Source organism: Spea bombifrons, chromosome 5, assembly GCF_027358695.1.
Source record: "Spea bombifrons isolate aSpeBom1 chromosome 5, aSpeBom1.2.pri, whole genome shotgun sequence".
Classification (NCBI taxonomy): Eukaryota; Metazoa; Chordata; class Amphibia; order Anura; family Pelobatidae; genus Spea; species Spea bombifrons.
In genome coordinates this window covers 77,867,971-77,888,904 of record NC_071091.1, presented here as the reverse complement: position 1 = coordinate 77,888,904, position 20,934 = coordinate 77,867,971, and the positions used below count along the sequence as shown (strand labels likewise).

Genomic DNA, 20,934 nt, shown 5'->3' with positions numbered 1-20,934 from the left:
ATCCTTGGTCAGGAACTGGTTAGGTTTGTAAAATTGCCCGTCAGTATTATATCACATGACTGGTAAATAAATTGTATATCCCGCTCCAGTAATACCGCTTGTTTAGAAACCAGAGAACAGATAATAAAATGTGTATTGCGCTGGAGATGTTCAAAGCTACAATCTTTAGATCACTACATAAGATATTTCCAAACAGATCTCTATTTTCACATCAGGACAGCATCTGTTTCTCAGTGGGAATTCACTGGGTATCGATTGATCAGATATTAAACAAGTCTGCTGCAGTGAGAATACAGATTTCTGCTTTACTGCATATACAGGAAAGAACAACTTATTATACTGTTTTGCCATCAACCCTTACATTTTAGCCAATGTACAAAAGACACAAATATATCGTTGGGAAATGTAGTCCCAAAACATCTGTGAATGGTATACATAGCACCCCCTATGTTATATGTTGTAAAATCCATGGTCTCACACGTTACTGTAGCATATGGTGGATGCCAGAGGAACATTTTTGGATGCCAGAGATGCAAGGTGCGTATAAAGTCACATTAAAGTAACATTTTTGACATGCTACCTCAAACCGTTAAGTTGACGTGCCTTATGTGTTTAATCTTATGACTCTAATTAAATGAACTCTAAGTTTTAAAGGGATAGTATTTTGTCCCTGATGCCCCCTACTAAAGAAGAATGCTTATTAAAAATAGTTTGTTTTACATCATTCCTATTGCTGTTGAATGTCCATACTTCCATACTTAATCATGTACAAAATAATATTTCATTCATATTCATAAAATATAAGATAATAATTCTGCTGGAAACACTCAGCAGGCTAACATCAATCACACTCATATCATGCCCAGGCAGCCAGTACAATAACTTTATGTAATATATATATTTATTTAATTTCGGCCCCCAAAATTAAGGTGCGTCTTATACTTGGGGGAAATACGGTAACGCTTTAAATATCAGAAAAGAGAATATGGAGTACTTAGTGCCCGCTATGCACTAATCTAGCGCTCAATATATCACCCCTAATTTAAAACACAAAATAAAGCAAGCTTGGGTGGACTGCACGGGCTGAATGCCTCTCACCTACGGTCAAGTTCTATGCGTCTATGTTACAAATTTACACACACCTCATTATCCTGCATACAACACACACATACCACTCTAAGGACTCCTAAACAAATTAATAAGCCCTCCCGAAAATATAATAACGGTAATAATAATAATACCATAAAAACCCAGAAGCCCCAAGTCCATATATATATATATAACTAGTCTCTTTATGAAACATGACATTTCTTTCAAAGGCACAATAAAGTCTGCATATAAATTAGATTTAGCCTTTAATGTGCCTTCAAGAGAATATATAGAAGATAAAATTCTACAAACCATGAATACCAATTCAAATATCCATTTGAATGTGAATGTAGATAGTTAACTTAGTGCATTTAGCTAGAAAATGAAGTTTTTGGTCCTTAGACATGAACATGCATTATATGATATACTGTTTGTTTCACTATGGATAACATCTAATATTTGTACAACACGGTAATTGGAATCGTATTAAAAATAAACAATATGGGACAAGACAGCACTTTTTTCATTAATAAAGGGATGAACATTTTTAAAACCGACACTAAATTCTGCAGCAAAAGATGGCAGAGAAGAAAAATGTACCATCTTAAAATGTTGTTACGAATTTAATAGGATAACATCAAAGCCAATGTGGCAAAATAAAAATGAAAAGGAGTAGGCTAAAAGTATGTACTTAGAGAATTTAAATATGAAAATAAAGGGTAGAATTCAGAACTCCACAGGGATAATGTGGCAAAACCTTTAAAAAAAACAAAAAAACTACAAAGCTACAGGCCTTCAGGTAAAATAGGCCTTCTGGATGCTTACACTTAGGAGAATAGCCTTTTATCATACCAGTGATTAGGCCGATACACTAATGCTTTGGGATATGTTGTTTTGCAGAATACAATCTCATGTCAAGTTCCAATAACGTATAAAACATTATAAAGGCACAAAGTCTGTACAGAATATGAAACAAAAACCTGGAAAAAAAGAACCTCTAACGCTTCAGGCTATCTAACCGTGGTAAACATGTTCATTCACCTCCCTGACCACTCTGTAGCACATTCACATTTTAAAAGACCGGCAAGGTTCTAACCCATAAACAACTGTTATGAATGATCTAAACAAATGTGAATGTATGATAGACTAGGACCGACAATGGCAAAAACAGGACAAATGTCTGAAGACTGCTGGCCTGGGTAGCTTGTTCGTGTCACTAGTGTGGTCTTACAGACAAATGCCCAGAAAGGTTTTCTGATGCCAGTATATATCTATCTTATATGCCTCAAAAAAAACCGCACAAACAATAACCCCTTAGAGGACAGTCAATTGGGAAATGTAATGTGATCTATGTCCCTGAGGCAATCAAATCATTCTTTTTATACATATGAAAAAGCTGTGGGCTAGTAAGAAATATAAACCTGCATATAAAAATCATCTTCAGAACCAAGAGCTCTGAGCTGTCACCATAAGCACATTATTTATAATTAGTTAACATTTAAATTAATCGCACATTCATTCACACTGACGCCTTTGAAAGATCAGAAGAAGACTTTCAAACAAATACTGCCGCTGAGATGATTAAGGGCTCTGTCGCCAAAATTTTATCTCTGTTACCTCTGAAACATTTATAACTTATCAGCTATTAGGCAATTGTAAGTTAATTAACATGACCCAATAAAGACTCTGCTCTACCAATTACATTGCAGAAGAGTTTAAAGTATCACTGTTGGCCATGGCCTAATTTAAACGTGCTACATACTGCAAGTATCGAGTAATGATGTTTGTTACACTATATAAAATATACTACACATAAAAAACATTTCGGTAAGGAGATACATTTATCCTTGGTATGCCATGACATTAACTCGGACAACATATACTTGGTGGGTCGATGAGACAGGCAAAAGACAAGGAGTATGATAGATACTGGCAGGAAATAAAGGAAAAAGAGGTGATGATAGGTATGGGGTAGGATAGGGAGACCAAAGGATAGTGATGATTTTTATGACTTGGATAGTTCTACAAAAATAGCTATACATAGAAAGGTTAGTCGTGTATAGTTAAATCATAAGAATATGTATGAAGCATGTAGCCATCAAGCCATCCTGATCTACATAACATTTGTAGGCACACGTCCCATGCACCTGCCAACACGTGACATGGGTTTCCTTGGTAGATTGTTTGCACATTTCTCCTCACACAATTAAAACTGCTTCTGAAGATTTAGACATCAAAGAAGATTTAAAAAAAAATTTTTTGTCCATTTCAGATCCTTCCCTCTGAATGTTATCGAAAGTAAATAGCTTTAATGCTCTAGTAGTGTACTTTGGCCAAGCTCGTAAGCTTATCTAAAACAAGGAACCTCACTCATATGGTATTAGGATAATAGACTCTAAAATCTAAAATCCACCTTATCTGATTAAATGGACCCTCACTTATTTTCAGTCATTTGGGGTGGTAAATGTAAGAACCGAGTTTTGTATTTTCCTGCACTTGTGCAATCATATAGAGTTTTATGGCTAATCTGAAATCTACTCCAGTGTGATATTCCACGAGCAAAGGTGTAAATCAGCAACTAAATATTTGGGTCTTGTAGTGTTCCACTGCCAGGTTGGCTTACCCTGAAATCCTGATTTTTGCAAATATTTTCCATTCCTTTGATCTGTTCTTCAAACAAGAGTTTGTAAAATGCAAGAGGAATAGGAGAAGTCATTTTATGAATGATGAAGAAGGGCAGAGAAACAAGAAACATAGAATTTGGCAGCAGATAAGAACCATTCAGCCCATCTAGTCTGCCCATTATTCCTTAAATTGACCCTTGTTCTTTTCTTATATTTAGGTTCGCCATATGACTACCCCATGCATGTTTAAAATTCCCTCACTCTATTGACCTCTACCACTTCTGCCGCCCTCTTGGAGAAGTAAAAGTTCCTTACAATATATCTAAACCTCTGATCTTTCCGATAAATTTCAGTGTACATCAAGTTCTGTACCTGGTGCTACATGATACTGGGACTGAAGCATTGGGTTGTATCACCTTAAGCGAGAGTTGTTTTTTTTTTTTTTACGCACTCACGTCACCATTATGATGGGCCAACGCTGGCAAGTTTCTCCTACAAGAAGGGCTGAGCTGGCTCTGTAGAATGCATAATTCAATCTGTGAGGAGACTTTGAAGAAATCTCACTGATTTGCTTGTATAAAGCTTTAATTCTATTTATTCTGCAAAGCGCAACTATGTCTATCGACAGAACAATATAAAGCCACTTTACTTTTTCACTTCCAACATGTGGTGTTCATCAGACTCCAAATATAAAACAAAAACAGGACTTTATCAGGAGATGTGTCTGTGGTGTTAAACTGTGTGCACACACCTTTCCTTAATCCACATCATACTTTAATTCATGGTCTCACCAGTGACGTGAGGCTATCCAGGAAAGAAAAAAATGGCCACCGAACCACCCAATCATTATTACTGGCTGTCACAGTGATGGGTGGTAAAAATTGATAGGAGAGTGATGTTCATGATGCCCGAACCCGATGCCAATTGGGGGAGGGGTGTTTCAGGATGCCTCTGGATTGCGGCAGGCCGGGAATGCCCTAGGGGCTTGTCACAATCCACAGCTACAGTATCTTCTGTAGCTGTGGATTCTCATATATTTCATGAGCATCACAGAGTAACAAAATACCAGGAAACACACAACCCCCAGGTGTCAAGAATATTCATAGGTAGCGTACACAGTAGTGACCATACAATGTTCTATTACATCCAGGCATCCAGGAAAATTATGTATTTAAGATCAAAGTACAAAGATTCAGTTACCTTGTTGCCCCCCCTTGGATATCCTGTTTAGCATACAAATACCACAATGTCAAGTGTTTATTAAGACAGCTGGTGGCTGTATATGCTCCTTGTTCCAATAATATGGCGGAGCTTCTGGTGACATCATCTCCCCCTATTGGAGGGTCCGGCAGAGGATGTCACAGGAAGCTCCACCACTTTGGCGGAAGTATACCTGGAAGTCATGTCCGCAGAGATGCGGATGAAAAATGAAGAGAGAAAAGAGAACAAGAAGATAAAGAACAAGACGATGAGAGACACAGAAGCAGAGCTGCGAGACACCGAAGCGGACGTGGCACACAAAGTGTGAAATAATGGGACGGTTTCATGAGGGTATGGCCTCCTTTTTGGTGATTCGTACAATTTGCCGAAATTAAATAAAAATGGCAAATTTGCAATTCGTACGCATCAAAATGCACAAGTCCACTAAATGGGTCGTGTGGTTATTATCTGCCATTGATATCATACATCTTGACATCAGCATCCTAAATATTTTGGTGTCATATCCAAAAAGTGTTTTTTTTTGGAAAATGTTTCATTTTATACAACTGGTTTTAGGGAATCAAACAAAAGTTCTCTCTAATCCAATATTCCTTCACTTGTAAATTAACCATATTTATTATTTAGTTTTCCATTTTAGAGTATTTTCCACTTTAATATTTGATATCAGCCCATAAAGGAAAGTACTAAAAGAGTAATAAGATATAACAGTTAATGGGTTACATCTAATCTGCTGATTCAGCTAAATCTTTAACAAAGCCAGTGTCCAAATGGAACTTTATACGGATTTACAGTAAGTAGATACCAAACTGCACTTATTTGACTGTATCAATGCCAACTTTATGCATATTCCTATTTCAGAGGCTCTACAAGAATATGAAATTGATTTGTAATTTATAGTTTAAATTCGTGGATGACTTAATACAGCTACGTTTTTTTTTTCTTTAAAAGAAGTCTGAAGTTACTGAGTTTGATGGGAAAGAAACTTGGCAGGAAAATAATTTTTTACACCATTATTGGAAACCCGTTAAATACAAAAATTCAGTTTTATCAGAAATAAGAATTATTGCAACATACATTAAGTTATAAGAACTATAACCCATGCACATGTACTACAACCCACTTAAGTAATTATTTGATATACCGTATTTGTTCAATTATAAGACAAGTTTTTTTTCCAGATGCAAATGCAAGTGCTCTGAAAAATACCCCTTGTCTTATATTCGAGATTGTCTTATAATCAGACCTCAAACAGAGGTCTGCCTACAAGACTAAGTTCCAGATCATCCGCAGTGTTGCAGGGGACCTGGATCCTCTGCTCTGGCAGCCGGTGGACGCCTGCACGATGCGCGCAGACAACCTCCCCTGCCGGCACTTCTGTCAGGGCTTCTATGACGGAGCGCCGGCATCAAATGACCTTCCGGTGCTCCACCATAGAAGCCCTGGAAGTACTGGCCAGCAGCGGAGGTTGTCTACGCGCATCGCGCATGATGTTTAACGGCTGCCAGAGAGGAGGGTCCCCCACAAAGCTGCAGGAGCCCAGGATCCTCCTCTCTGGCAGCCGGTGAATGTCTGCACGATGCGGGCAGACAACCTCCGCTGCTGCCGGCACTTCTGCAGGGGCTTCTATGACAGAGCACAGAGTGCATATAGGGGGGGCAGAGTGGCATATCAGGGAGGCATATGTGGGGGGCAGAGTAGCAAGGCATGAGGCAAATGTGCATAACTGGGGAGCAGGTTGGCAAATAATAGGAAATAAAAACAAAAAATGCATTTTTCAGAACAAAGTTTTTAGAACAAAGACACAGAGATCAAGATTTAAGAAAAGAAGCCAAATGCTTGCCTTTATGTTATAAATTAATTAAAAAATAACACATCACATACAGCAAAATCCAATACTCTTTACAGGTAAGGAAATTAAAGCATATACTTTAAGAACTATGGGTGGATTTGCAAATTAACCTTTTTTAACATACCTTACTAAACTTCTTGCCTTAAAGAGGAACTTCAACCAAATGTTTTATTTGTTAGTATCAGATTTTAAAAAAAAAATCTTTTCTAAAACAGTAATAATGATGCATAATATAATAATATAAAGCAGGATAATAGCCAGTTCTCTGTGCTCTAGCTCTATTATCTTGGCCCAATCTACTAGATAAACACCCCAACTTCTTATCATACTGCCTGTGTTAACAACAGAATGGTTCATCTGTAATGAAACCTGTTGGATACCCTGGCTAATAAAAGTCTGTGGAGGAACGCGCTTCATTAGCATTGCCATAAAGAATCAGCTTGGTGTGGTGTTGGAGCGGGGGAAAGTCACCCACTACACGTCTGTAGAGAAAGAAAGTTCAATGGAACAAATTAAATAAAAGCAGATTATTTTATGTTCAAGGTGAAAAATATTTTCTCCATGGTACTTTTTAAAACCGATGTTTTACTTAAGACTGGCCATTGAAAGGTTTGTTAAAAAATAATACCTGAATGCCAATGGTGCCCAAATAGTTAACACTAGAACCACTAAGAAAGGGCTTGGCTTTTTATTTAACAAAGTCACAGAAATACTCTGTTTCTGAATTCCATTACAAATGCATCAGGTCTTCCTTTGGACTGTATTCAGAGAACATACAAAACGCTGAATGGCTGCAGTATTCTACGTTCTATTAATCTAATGGTTGTGAACTAATCCCAAAAGTGCGTGACGGGGAAAAAACAAAAGAAAACATATTAAATACTGATAGTTAATCTTTATTTTCATGTCCCCTTTCTTGTAAGCAAGCAAACTAGCTGTGGACAGTATTAGCAGATGGCATGCGCAGGTGTTTCACCAGATGCTCTTATCGCTTAGCCCAAAGTGCACCTCTAAGTGGTGAAGTATCAGCTCCCAAGGCCATTAATGCCTCGCAAATTGATTAGGGTAAACAAATGTGAATTACTGAAAAATGTTCTCTTAAAAGTTATTTTTCTTTACTAGTCATGGTGACCAGTAGGAAATCGGACATCATTTTCCAGAATGGTTTCAAATTAAAAAAATAAATAAATAAATGAAAAGAATCACCTAATTGTATATACATAGGCATTAAAATTAGAATATTAAAGTGAAATTACAACTAGAATATCCACTGGAGTGGATATACAAATAACGTACGTGGAAAAACATGGAAAGGGCATTTAGTGTGCTTCATGGATTATAAAACATCTACTAAGAAACAAGTTTATTATATTCAAATTATGAGTCTGCCATAAATTTAACATTTTCTCATTCTCCGTCCTCAAAATGCCACCCGAGGTAACAAAAAAAGCCATCTGTGATTTTGTCTGGTATAAGAATCCATCTGTCAGACTGGGGTCCCTCCTGGATTTGTTGTCTGACTGGTTGGCTGTGGACCTCATAATTGGCTTATGACAAGATACAGAAGCCTGACACAGCCTTGTTCTTGTTAACCACTAAATGGCCTTGTTGGCTGAGTGCTACTTTATTTTTTAAGGACCAATGACACATATATATTTATTACTTATATATACTTCCTTAAATTAAATTAAGGAAGTATAATTAAATTAATTATATATACTTCCTTAAATTACAATAAGCGTGTAATGGGCTGAGGCAGCATCATCTTTGGAAGAACAGTCTTTAAGCAGGACAGTTTAGGACAATTAAAAAAATATGGATTTATATATATATATATATATATATATATATATTATTTGTTTTATTTTTATTATTATATTTTTTTAAGTAAAAAATAAAATAGAAACTCATTTAAAACCATCCACATTATAACCTTTTCTTTTTAATGCTCAATTTCTATTTTATCGTAATGCACCCAAAATGCATGTTTCAGCCATAAAAAATTCAGCAGGATGTAGCTGACTCATTGCTAAAGTACAGAGGATCAGAGTTTATATTATAGCTACATTTTTTCACAAATTCTGACACCATAATGGAGAAAGAACTATTTGCAATTACAAATCAAACTGTATATTGAAGATGATTTTTATAGCATTTCTTTCATTTGAAGTTTCTACCATTAAATCACTATTTTCAGCAAGTCCTCCACTCCTTCATAAACATCTCCTAACCTCTCTAAGTGTGAGTAGTTGTGGTGAGCATGTAATAAATGGTCTTCAGTTAAGTACAGTAAACTCTGATCTGATGGATCAAAAAGGCATATCGCAATATGTGTGATTGTTCCTATGAGTAATAGAAAAGCATTTACTCCTATTTGACAGAAAACAGTTCATACGGTGTTAGTATCTCTGTCGATTTAAAATCGTCATACTCCATGTAAAGCACAGCATTAAATGCCGGAGCTAGATAAGTAATAATAATACATCATTAAGTAGACCTGTAAGGAGAAATGACACTTTGGGCATTTCAATGCTGCCCTTCTTCTGCAGCACACATGGAGCGTCATAAAGCTCTCATGCCGTACAGTTTTATTTGTACCACACAAAGCCCATGCCGAATAAAGTCCTCCCAAATGCAGAATGTCACCCGAGGACGTTATTCCGTATGAGTTTTTTTCTCCCACACACATCAATCCTTGCTCCTACAGCAAAGCCCTAGAGAATATCACGGATATTCATTTCTATTCTACTCCTTTGCTTTCTACCTTACAAGCCGAAAATATTTTTTAAACATTCTACAGACTTAGTATATTTCTAGGCTTTTTTTTTTTTTTTAAAGTTTAACATTAATTTGAATTTTTTAAAATCATTTTTACAGGATTTACAAAAGGAAGACCAACCTTCAAGTTTCAATGGACATTTGTTTTAGAGTCATAAAATGTATTTGTTACACAGCAAAGAACATATCTTTTCTTAATGTATCTTACCTTTTACTTCTTGAGAGTTCAGGTTCTGTTCAACTCCTGCATGTAAGTGTATGAGAGTTGAGGATTGTTTTTTTTTGTGAGTTGACATTAATACCGTAAATTTGCAAGTAGAACTTTTTTATTTAACTTATACAAGTTTGCTACTGGAAATATATAAACCTCACTACTCTGATTCCTTCTCCAAATCTCATCATGCTTTAATCTCTCGATTATTAAAAAAGGTACAGGGAAGGGTTTCCAAGAAGAATATTACGCAGAACTTGTGGAACGGCACCCTTAAGTTCCAATAAGGAGACCCCATTCCCCCTTTTCTGTTGTTAATACCACATTACTCCAGGGATGTGTAATAGTTTGCGGAATCTGAATCAGGTTCAAACTTCATTGAGCTGCTTGGGTTATATTTGGTCGACCTTGAAGGAAGACAGAAGTATTTGCCAGGAAAAGCATCACTTACTAGCAATCAAAGCAAATTGTGTTGGCAGACAAAACTAATGTGTCCTTCTCATTTGCAAACACATTAAAATGAATAATTGAATTTGAGGCAATGCTATGAAAAAACCAAAATAGCACATAGCATTAAAAATGCGCTGATTGAAATGGCCAGGAAAAAATATATTCCTCTAACATCCTTTTATGCAATAAGGGCTGCATCTTTTATTAATACAGCAGAATTTCATCATTTCATCCTTTGTCCTGTTTTGCTTACAAAATTGGGAAGCATATTAGGCTCCCCATCTTCTGTTCTAGTGGTTACAGCTGTCAGCCAATGGATTTTGCATGAACTTAAAGAACTTTACCTTTCCTAATACATTACATTTCATTGTAACTTCAGCATCTCACTATTTACCCCACAGACCTCCCACTCGGGTACCAGATATATCCCCAGATCATAAATTGCAACAACAACAAAAAAATCCAAAATAGACTACTGTTAAAAAGTTTAATGTCACTTAGAAATGTTCTTGTTTTTTTTCTTTTGTTTGTGACTTGTCCTTTCCTCCTTGCTTAGTTGTAGAGCTAGCTTGCTCTAGAAAGTGTGCCATAGTGCCTTTTTGCCTGGCTTTCCTGATTCGACCTACCGTTGTGAACCTGGCCACCAGCCCTAGACCTCTGCCCCTTTTGACCATGTATTTTGGATTCCCCTTTGGTACTGCAAACCCGGCCTCCTCACCCATTGGGCTCCTCCACCTGACCTTACAACAATAGGCAACGCTGCTCCATACACACAAGACATGTCTTTTTTTGCAAAGGAATTAAACTTTGGCTTTTGAGACTGAATTATATACGATTACATGTTTATAAGATAATAGCCAAAAACTATTAAAATCCTGCGGTAAATATTACTGAAGCCATGACTAATACCGTATTTGCTCAATTATAAGACGACACCCGAAAAACTTGAATATTAATTTAGGAAAAAAAGAAAAAGTCTGGCTGCTGTATACGAAAAAAGTTTTACTAGTAAATATTAATTCACATGTAAACTATTTTTTTATATTTAATAAAAACTATGATTGAGAAAAATGCATTTCTTGTTTTTATTTGCCAGATTGCCCCCCCAGTTATGCCTCTGCCCCCCATATATGCCGTATATCCCCCTATTTGCCACTCTGCCTCCCTGATATGCATTATACCCCCTATATGCCACTCTGACCCCCCCCCCGACTTACCAATGCTTCCCAAGACTTGTCCCCTGTGCTTTAGACTCCCTGGTGTCTACTGGGGGTAGTCGGTGGAGGTCTGTGCAATGCGCGTAGACAATCCTCCTCTTCAGCCCGGCACTTCCACCAGGGCTTCTAAGACTGAGCACCGGAAGGTCCTGTTACGCCAGTACTCGCACAGACGTTCACCGACTCACAGAGAGGAGGATCCAGGTCCTGTGCAGCGCTGCGGAGGATCTGGATCTTAGTCTTGTAGTCAGACCTCTATTTGAGGTATGATTATAAGACGACCTCGAATATAAGATGAGGGGTATTTTTTAGAGCATTTGCTCTGAAAAAAAAACCTTGTCACATATTCAAGCACTCTGGGGTGTATTCACTAAAGGAATAGTCGTCAAGAGATTTGTGTTTCAGTTCCTTGACTTCACTAATCATTATGATGGTCCAACCCACTGAGGGTCCACTGCAGGAAGAGATTGGTTGAACCTATATAATGCACAGATAAATCAGTAAATGTCTTCAGTGTCTCTTCCCCAACTGAATTAAGCATTACCTATCTCAGCCCTTCTTGTAGGAGAAACTTGCCAGTGTTGGCCCTTCATTATCAATAGTGAGGTGAGAGTTAAAACCACAACTCTACTGGCAATAAACCCCACTGCGGACTTTTACATTAATAAAACATAAGTGCATAGTGATTGGAAACAACCATCTAGACAAAGATGTTGGAGGTACTTCCACAAGTATATTTTTAAAATGAATTATTAGCAAAACTAATAGAATTCATTGCATGCCTACCTAAATGGCAAACAAAGACTGGCACAACTCTGGGTCTGTAGCAAATGAGTCTCAGAGACTCCCGAGACACAGCTGCTGAGTTCCAGAGCAATAAAATGAAACTCCTGTTCATTAATGGGAAGACATGCTATTTATTCCTCTAAGATTGCGGTGGCATTTGCTAAAGAAATGTTTTGTCGTTCAGACAATTCCAGACCTAAAAGATCATCAAAGTCTAAACACAGATAAGAAAATGCAGCTGGGATTTAATAAAAATATATTATTTATATTTATTATATATATAATATATTAGGTACGCACAATTATCATTTTATACAGGTATTTGATTTTCTATTAGCATCCCTTATTATTACTGTCATAAGTTTGAACTATTCTTCCTGGGGGCCAAGTGAAATATAAATACAAATTGTGAATTCTGGAGTAGGCAGAGGATTTTAAATTATAAGTCTGGCTACTGAGACACATAGCTTCCCAGCTATTCTGGAAATATAACTCTAACAAATCTCAGCTAGCAGCAGACATGCTCCATTTTTGCATCTTTTGTCCATGCCCTTAGCTCAGTGTATTTTACTAATGGTTATGACACTTCTTTATATAAAGTTAGTAATAATAATAATGCATTGTTTGTGATATATTCAATATAATAAATGCATAATATGAATTTGTTAGGGCAAAAACCTTTGCAGGCATGGTTGATTTATTTTACCTTTAATTATAATCTTACAGAATCTCACATTTTAATGACAAATAATTGTATGCACTGTGATGTTACTGAGCAATATTACATTAAAACAAATTTATATATCAAAATAACTTAATAGAAATTAACCACTTAAAACATTTTAAACATGGTCATCTTGTGGCTGTTGGCCTCAGATCGTGTGTCTGATGAATTACCGTATTTGCTAGATTATAAAACGACCCCCCAAAATCTGAATATTAACTTATGAAAAAAAGAAAAAGCCTGAATATAAGACGACCCCGTAGGAAAAAAGTTTTACCAGTAAATGTTAGTTCATGTAAACTATGTGAACAATTGTTTGTTAATAAAAGCTATGATTGAGAAAAATATTTTGTTTTTATTTCCTTTTTTCTTTTCAACCTGCTCCCCCCCAGTTATGCACATCTGCCCCAGAAATGCCTTATACCCCATATATACCACTGTGCCCCATGATATGCCTTTTAACCCTGCGGGGGATCTGGATCTTAGTCTCATAATCAGACCTATTTGAGGTCTGATTATAAGACGACCCTGATTATAAGACGAGGGGTATTTTTCAGAGCATTTGCTCTGGAAAAAACCTTGTCTTATAATCGAGCAAATACGGTACTAATTTCTGGGTTTATGGTGGCTAAACCCATTCTCTGCTCTCTCTGGGTCAACTTCCTATCCCCTTACAAAGTCATCAGATATAGTTACTTCATGATCTCTTTCCTTTGTCAGACCCCCAAAAAAGGCACAAACATAGTGTTCTACCATTAACAATGGAACAGGCACACGTCCTCATTCATTAAGGGTCTTAGCATCTTAGTGCCTTATGACCACCTCCATGAAAAAATAGGCAAAATGGAAATGGAAGTTTTAGCACTTCCCCTGTATCCAGTAGGAAGTGTAAAAAAATCAAATTAAATTAGAAAAAAAGAGCATTTTCTGGGCCCCCTATTGACTAAAACAGGGTGGTAGTGAATGTTGATCCTCCTTCACCTATCATATTTTCCATAGTGGAATTAAATTGGCATTCAAAAGCAGCAGATTATAAAACGGCTGCTTAGTTGTGCAGGAGTGTGTACATACACTCCTATGCACCAGCGGCACCAAGTGGTTTCAGGATGCATTGCATCCTTCATTGCATATAATAAAAGTATTTCAGTAATTTTAATACAAGTAGCTAACCGCTGTTGATCCAAAAGAAGGCAAGAAGTGAAGTATTAAAAGTATATATTTGCCATATGTTCCCTTAACATAAGTGGCAATTATTTCAAACATTTGCTGCAGAAATCATTCTTAATGCCATATTGTCCCCAGTTTATTATACACGGACCCCTTTAGGGTACTTTTGATAACCTATCGGGGTATTTCGCAAATATATATTAATCATAAAGGTTATCACGGTGCTTCAAAAAAGCATTTGTTATGAGGGGTATTTATTGGGTAAACGTACTGCTTTATCTGATTGTCACTAGCGGAAAGAAGGTTGAAAATCACTGTTCCTAACAACACACAACAATAGCAAGAATTATCAGCTTGTTTCGCCTTCTGTTCAGGGATTGTTAACATGTTGAAACATGCTAACCTATCAAATAGATTTGTAAACACGCACAAAAAACAGGTGCAGCGATTACTCTAATGCACAAAAATTGAAGGGGTATAATTTCTCCTCTCAACGTGATAGATGATAAAAAAAAACATGTAAAACTAATAATTATATTTTTTGCATGAACTTTGCTTTGACAACCCTGCGGTTTGTCATCTGAATTCACAATTACAAAATCATCAAAGTCTGCTCCAGAAAATAACAGTGTTCAGCAGAATGTCTTGGGTTGGTCAGCGAGGATCTCGTCCGTGTCCACTGCATAGTTACATTTTTTCCTACATGAGTTGCCCTTCAGAGATAACCTTATTCTGCATTAATGCCCAAGCCATTTACCATATTGATTTCCAATTACAGTTTTTAGCATCCACAGGACATTTTTCCCCAACTAGAAACACATAATACATTTATTAATATAGGGGCAGGCAAATTTGGTAGCCAGCTTGAAGTTGTTCAAATTTAGAAGCCAGATCTAAAACTCTAGGAGCCATGGCTACTGGACCACCGGGATTTGGCAAACCCAGAATTAATGGCTTCTCTACGTCCCACATTATAAGACAATCATTTAAAAAAATATTCTCATATATTTTTCCTATTTCTGACTATTTTTTGCAGCCGGCTCAAACGAAGGTATGAGGCCCTTTACTGAGCAAAAGGACTCAACCACTGACTGTGGAAACTAATAACAGTAATAATGAAGAATAAAAGCAAATACTTCTGTACTGACTAAGCAAGAATGCTTGAGCAGAAGATAAAGGATCACTGTTTATTTCCTACTGTATTCCGAGGTGCTTATCATCAATCAACGGGTATAAACATAACCAGAGAATTAAGATCGAATTATGCCTCATAGCACACCGCAATTTGGCATCATGATTTTCAAGAGGTAGCTAAAGTATTTTTGGAATACACTTAAAAAGTAGGATCATTACAACTACACGTAACATGCTGAAGAAAAAAAAAACTCTGTCTAAAAATAGAGAAGAACAAGAGCCTCCGGAGAAAAGGAAGATAAAGAAAAAATTTGAAATCTCATTTCCAAATAAAGCTTCCTCTTAAAAGAAAACGTTACTTATCTCTAAAAGCAAAGTCTGCCACTTCTGTAGCTTTTAAACGTAACCCTTGCTCCATGTCTGAAACCGCTTTAGCCAGCAAAGCTTTTATCGCAAAAAAATGTACAGCGGGCAATAAAGTTGTTTACGACCCATGCAGAAATCTTAGCTAAACACATTTCGGCTCTTAGTCTTCCTGATTAGAACAACCTTTGGACGGTACAAACGGTCACCTTTCACCAAGAAGTTGAATGAAGTGGCTCTGTTAGATGTACATGTGTGGTCATTCATTGAGAGGAACGCATGAAACCATATTCACGTGGTCTACAATGGGCTCTACCATTGGGTAGACCTTCTTATGGCTGACCCTAAAAAGGTCAGAAGTGGCCCATGCATCAACCGGTTAAGACCAAACGTAGCCCACAGCTAGAAATATTGTAAGCTATTTTTCTTACAATATGCTACTCGGTGAGCACCATATAAATAATCAAAAGTACCTAAAAGTAGTACCTTTTAAAACTGAAATTTAGTATGGACTGTCCTGTATAGTCCATAAAGACCATAATGCATGAACTATAAACATGTCACTAGCTGCCTTCTGTTGAAGTCACAATCAATCCATTAACTGCATACCGTAAGTGAACAAATATCCCTTAGTGGGACTTCCGTGATCTAATAAAGAGTGCTGAACACTGGATACGTTTGGAATGGTAAATGAAACCTCATAGGAGTAATGAACTGGACCTAGGCCATTTGTCAGTTTTCAGAAAGGCAACACAGACAAACACTTATCATCACCTCCTAAATCATTAAAAAATAGGATAACATTTTCTGTAGGTAGGTATAGATGAGAAATGAGTGGATAACCTATGTGCAACCTTCCCCAAACAAAACTAGAGCTTTGGGAAAGTATTTCTCAACATTTTTCCAACCAAGTACTCTTAATGTACAGGTTTTGTTCAGTAAGTATATTTTATAACTGTTCCCTATCAAACACTATTAACTTCAGGAATTAAAACGTCACGTCGAACCCCAAGGGGTATATATACCACAGGCTGAGACACTGCTCTGGGCAACTGCATAGTTTATTAACATCCAGAGACACAACACATGCATGACGGAATCTATCAAATATATATCAGCGATGTGTGAGTAAAGTACAATAAAAATGACAGTTTAATAACTGGAAAATAGCAGATTGGAAGCATAATGTATTTTTGGTACCTAAGTGAAAGCAATGTGCGAGATGTTAACAATCTCACCCCGTCTCTCAGAACGTCTACACCTCTACACCGCATTAGAGCTTTCACAATCGGCAATATTAGGTTAGACTGAGAATATGTCTCGACCTTGGCAGATTCACTAGATTCCACTTTAGAAATATAAATCTCAATGGCAACATAATTACTGGCCAGGACAAATGTGTTGAAGTGAGAATGACTCCTCAGTCATATTCATTCTTCATAGACCAAGTTACAGTGCATCAGAATTAGGTAGTCAAGTAAATTACATACAAGTGGACAAGTAGACAGAAAAACATCCTGAAATTCTTCCATTTTTTTCTGTGGCCAATCTCAAGAGGAATTCTTCACAGAAAATGACCTCTATGTGAGTTTTACACTAACATAAGGAACATTTATTTCCACCCTTCCATTTACTAATAGTTCTGCTCTGAGATTGAGTAAAGACGTCTATTGATTGTAATAAAACCTGTGCAGATATACAGGCTCTATGGTGTCTATATTCTCTACAGGAAAATGTATATAGGTGGAACTGGAACAGCCAGACTGAAATACTGTAAATATAGCTCCACAACATCACAGAACAATAATCATCTTGTTGTAACAATCACACAGAAAGAGATTATGGTATCTGGGTTAAGAAATGGCTTACAGCACTTAACGACCTCAGGTCATACTCTTACATTCTGACGGTCCCACCATACAAGCATATGAATTGATAAAACTGGTTGCTGTACTACATTTACACTTTATATAGGTTAATTCCACAGCACTAGAGCCCGTTCCAGCAAATTAACTTTTTTTGTGTAACACTGTATTAGCCAGCAGTAAATCGGCCTCCCTTACTTTCAGACACATGCACCCATCCATACCTGGGAACATCTCATGGTAGGCTGTTAGGAGCTTCCTGGCTTTGTGAGGGGACAGGGCTAGCTGTGAATGGTGGAGGGGCTATCCTCCTTAGGTGGGACTAGGAAGTGAAATGGTAGGAGAGTGGTCATGGTCAAACACTGCTCCCTTACCCAGAGAAAGAGACAAGTGACCTGGAGACCAGGGGAAGCAGTGCTTTACCAAGAGTGTTCTCAAGTATGAATCCATCTATCAGCTTTCCCAGAGCTATGATAATATCCATAGGCCTGTGATGACCCAAACAACCTTTCTGTTACACATCGGCTACTGCTGTATTGGACCCCAGCCCGGCCTTTGCAGCTTTATTTCAATACGCGCTACCATTTCACCAAATATGAACAAAATAGCAATGAAAAATTCCAAGACATTTGCAAACTGTACCGGAAAGCTTTCAAATAAAAAAACACAGTCTCCATGTCCATATAAAAAGAATATTTTCCTTCTACATGACATACAAGCAAAATGCATACTATATTATTATATATTATAAAATATATTTATTGATACAGATGGTAATGTAAACATCTGCCTGATATACAGAACTGAACAGAAAAGAATTCTATTCATGTAGCAATTTACTGCACCAAATAAAACATTTCACATTGATTTATGCAATTTTTGGAAAGTTGTAATGTTGAAAAAATATTGCCTTTTTGACCATATGGTTGTAACAGTTTTATTTTTATACAGAAACAAACAATATTATATATATGTGCTATGACTTATCTGGGTAGTTTCAGGCAACAAAACACAGACAGATGTTTACAGCTCTACCAGCCTTACAACTGGTCCAATATCATAAAAAAATACCATTAAATAAATTGTGTGGCTCCCAGAGGCATCAACGCACAATGCAATTTACTGTGTAATTAAAAGTGAAATAAAACATTCAGCGAACGAGTATACAAAGTCTTATGAGAGTCCACTAGTTCGCTGTTGAGATTACTGGAACAAAGAAAATAAAAGGCATTGCAACCAAAGCTGGCCCAAGTGAAATGGTCCCGCTTTTCTGTCCGCGACTCATAATGAAGTACGTGTTACATGACAGGCATTTATATCACTTAACACATGATTGAAGTGAAAATAAATGACACGCTGCGTTATAATTAGTCTTGCTTAAAAGTAGTTTTTTCAACTTCTACTTTTAGTGGCGCCTCAAAAAAATATAGCCCGTAAGTAAAAATGTCTTGCCTTAACAAGACACAGCAGTGTTATGAAAGTATTCTATTTTCAGCTATACATTGAGATAAGTGACTAGTACATTTGTAGATATAGATGCCTATTCAATAACATGGGAGTTTTCTGGAGAGTTGAACATTTCAGAAGGGCCAACCCCAGTGTGTATGTCCGGCAATACCTTTTTGAATTGGCCCTGCATAGAGTATACCTAATAAGGTTTATTTATAGGAGAGTTGTGCTTTCACCACTTTGACTTCACTTTACATTATGAAGGACAAGCCTCAGTGAGATTCTGCACCAAGAATTGGATGACCCAGTGAGATTGCTTGAAACGCAATTTACTGGTTGAACTATGCATTGTGCAGGGGTAGCAAGTGTGTTTTTCACAAAAAAGAGAAATTAGTAGGAATAGCTCTGTATAAAGCATAGTCTATTACCAACTCTGTTCCAGTAAACTCCATTTACAACTCCCACACCCTCCCAATGTGGATAGATTAGTTTTCCATTGGAAGTCATATTGGTTCATTATGATGGGTTTGTTTTGCCAGAGAAGGTTACTGGAGTTGGTCCTTCATAATGCACAGGAAAAATCAGGAATTGGAGTTTACTTTGGTGAGTAAACCCTTGATCTCAATACACAGCACAAAGTCTACACCTCCAGACAGATTCTGCATTTCCATCAATACGGTAATTGTCTTGATCAGCAAGAAAGTTTTCCTGAGTTGTTCTAAACAATTAAAAGTACTCACCATTGTCACCATGTCCCCCATTGCAAACAAGGTGCAAATTCAGCCATGAACGGAGACCAAAATCCAAACACCACGTACATGCAAATAATAGAAAACGATATTGTTAGAACTTATTTACACAGACAAAACTACATGGTATACATGATTATCTCATCATATTATTTCAATATAAATTACTCTCCATTCACAGAAATGCATATGAGCATGTGTGTAAATATATCTGATCTGCTGATCTTTCTAAATGAGATACAACATATCTCTGCAAAACAAAATGAAAAATAATACAAATGTAACAGACCACTTTAAATGAGCCTGAAAGAAATTGTATTTGGGAAAAATCCATTAAAATCTTATTAATAGTCACTTTTTTGTATCATTGAAGCCCTGAGGTCCCTGGCTCTGCTATGAAGAAAAAGGTGTTCTTAGTGTCAAAACGTGACAGGAAGGCCACGGTACACACCAGGTCCACCTTCTTCTTTTCTTTGGGGGCCACACTCACCGAAGAGATATGCGGCCCCTTCTTAGCCTCCCAGACCACTTAAATCGAATTGAGAGGGGGGCACTCAAATGAGCTACTTAACCCCCCCTCACCAGAAAACAAGGAACTTATTAGGAAAACTGGCTCCACCATGGCATTTTCCATGTACTGAAAAACAATTACAATTCCGATTCCTTTTTTGTATTAAAAAAAATCATGTGTACTTTGCAAAAACATGAAAAAAAAACTATATGCATAAGAGTGCTCCAACATTGAAGCCCTAGCCCATAAGGCTAGTGTGATAAAAAAAAATTCCATGCACAGGACACAAGCCTAAAAGGCTGGGGCTAGCGACATGTAAAACCGAAAAAGCACCCGGAGGGGTCTAAAGCGATCAGTGCAATTACCTACGTGCGTTCAAATAAAAAAGTGTGTGCTAACCCAGAAACACTAAATTATGTGTATAAGCTGGACCGAGAACAGGGGTTTCTGAGAGACCTCGGGGGTCCGAGCTACCCGGCCTTAAGGCCAGAGGACCAAGCTTTCCCTATCTCCATACCTGTGGCACTCTCCGGGTTTGACCTGGAGATTGCTGGGTGAAGCACCCTCCCACCGACGTCCGCAGGACCTCCAGCCGAAGTCACGGGACCACCTGCGGACGTCAGTGGGCAGTGCTGGCTGCGTCCCACAAGGGAAGGCTCCGGGTAGTTCCCAGGTATGCCTATCTCACAGGTACTAACTTGATCGTAGCCAAAAGGGCCAAACGCGAAAGACAAACTGCCACGTAAT

General features: G+C 37.4%; 1 protein-coding gene across 1 annotated transcript in view; it reads right to left on the bottom strand.

Moving 5' to 3' along the window:
• The window catches only part of EPB41L3 (erythrocyte membrane protein band 4.1 like 3), a 103,093-nt gene extending 83,278 nt beyond the window's left edge, over nt 1-19,815 (bottom strand). The window contains exon 1 of the mRNA XM_053468079.1: nt 19,668-19,815. The gene's annotated coding sequence lies outside the window, so the exon portion shown is untranslated. The remainder of the gene's footprint in view (nt 1-19,667) is intronic.
• Nucleotides 19,816-20,934: the final 1,119 nt, after the last annotated feature.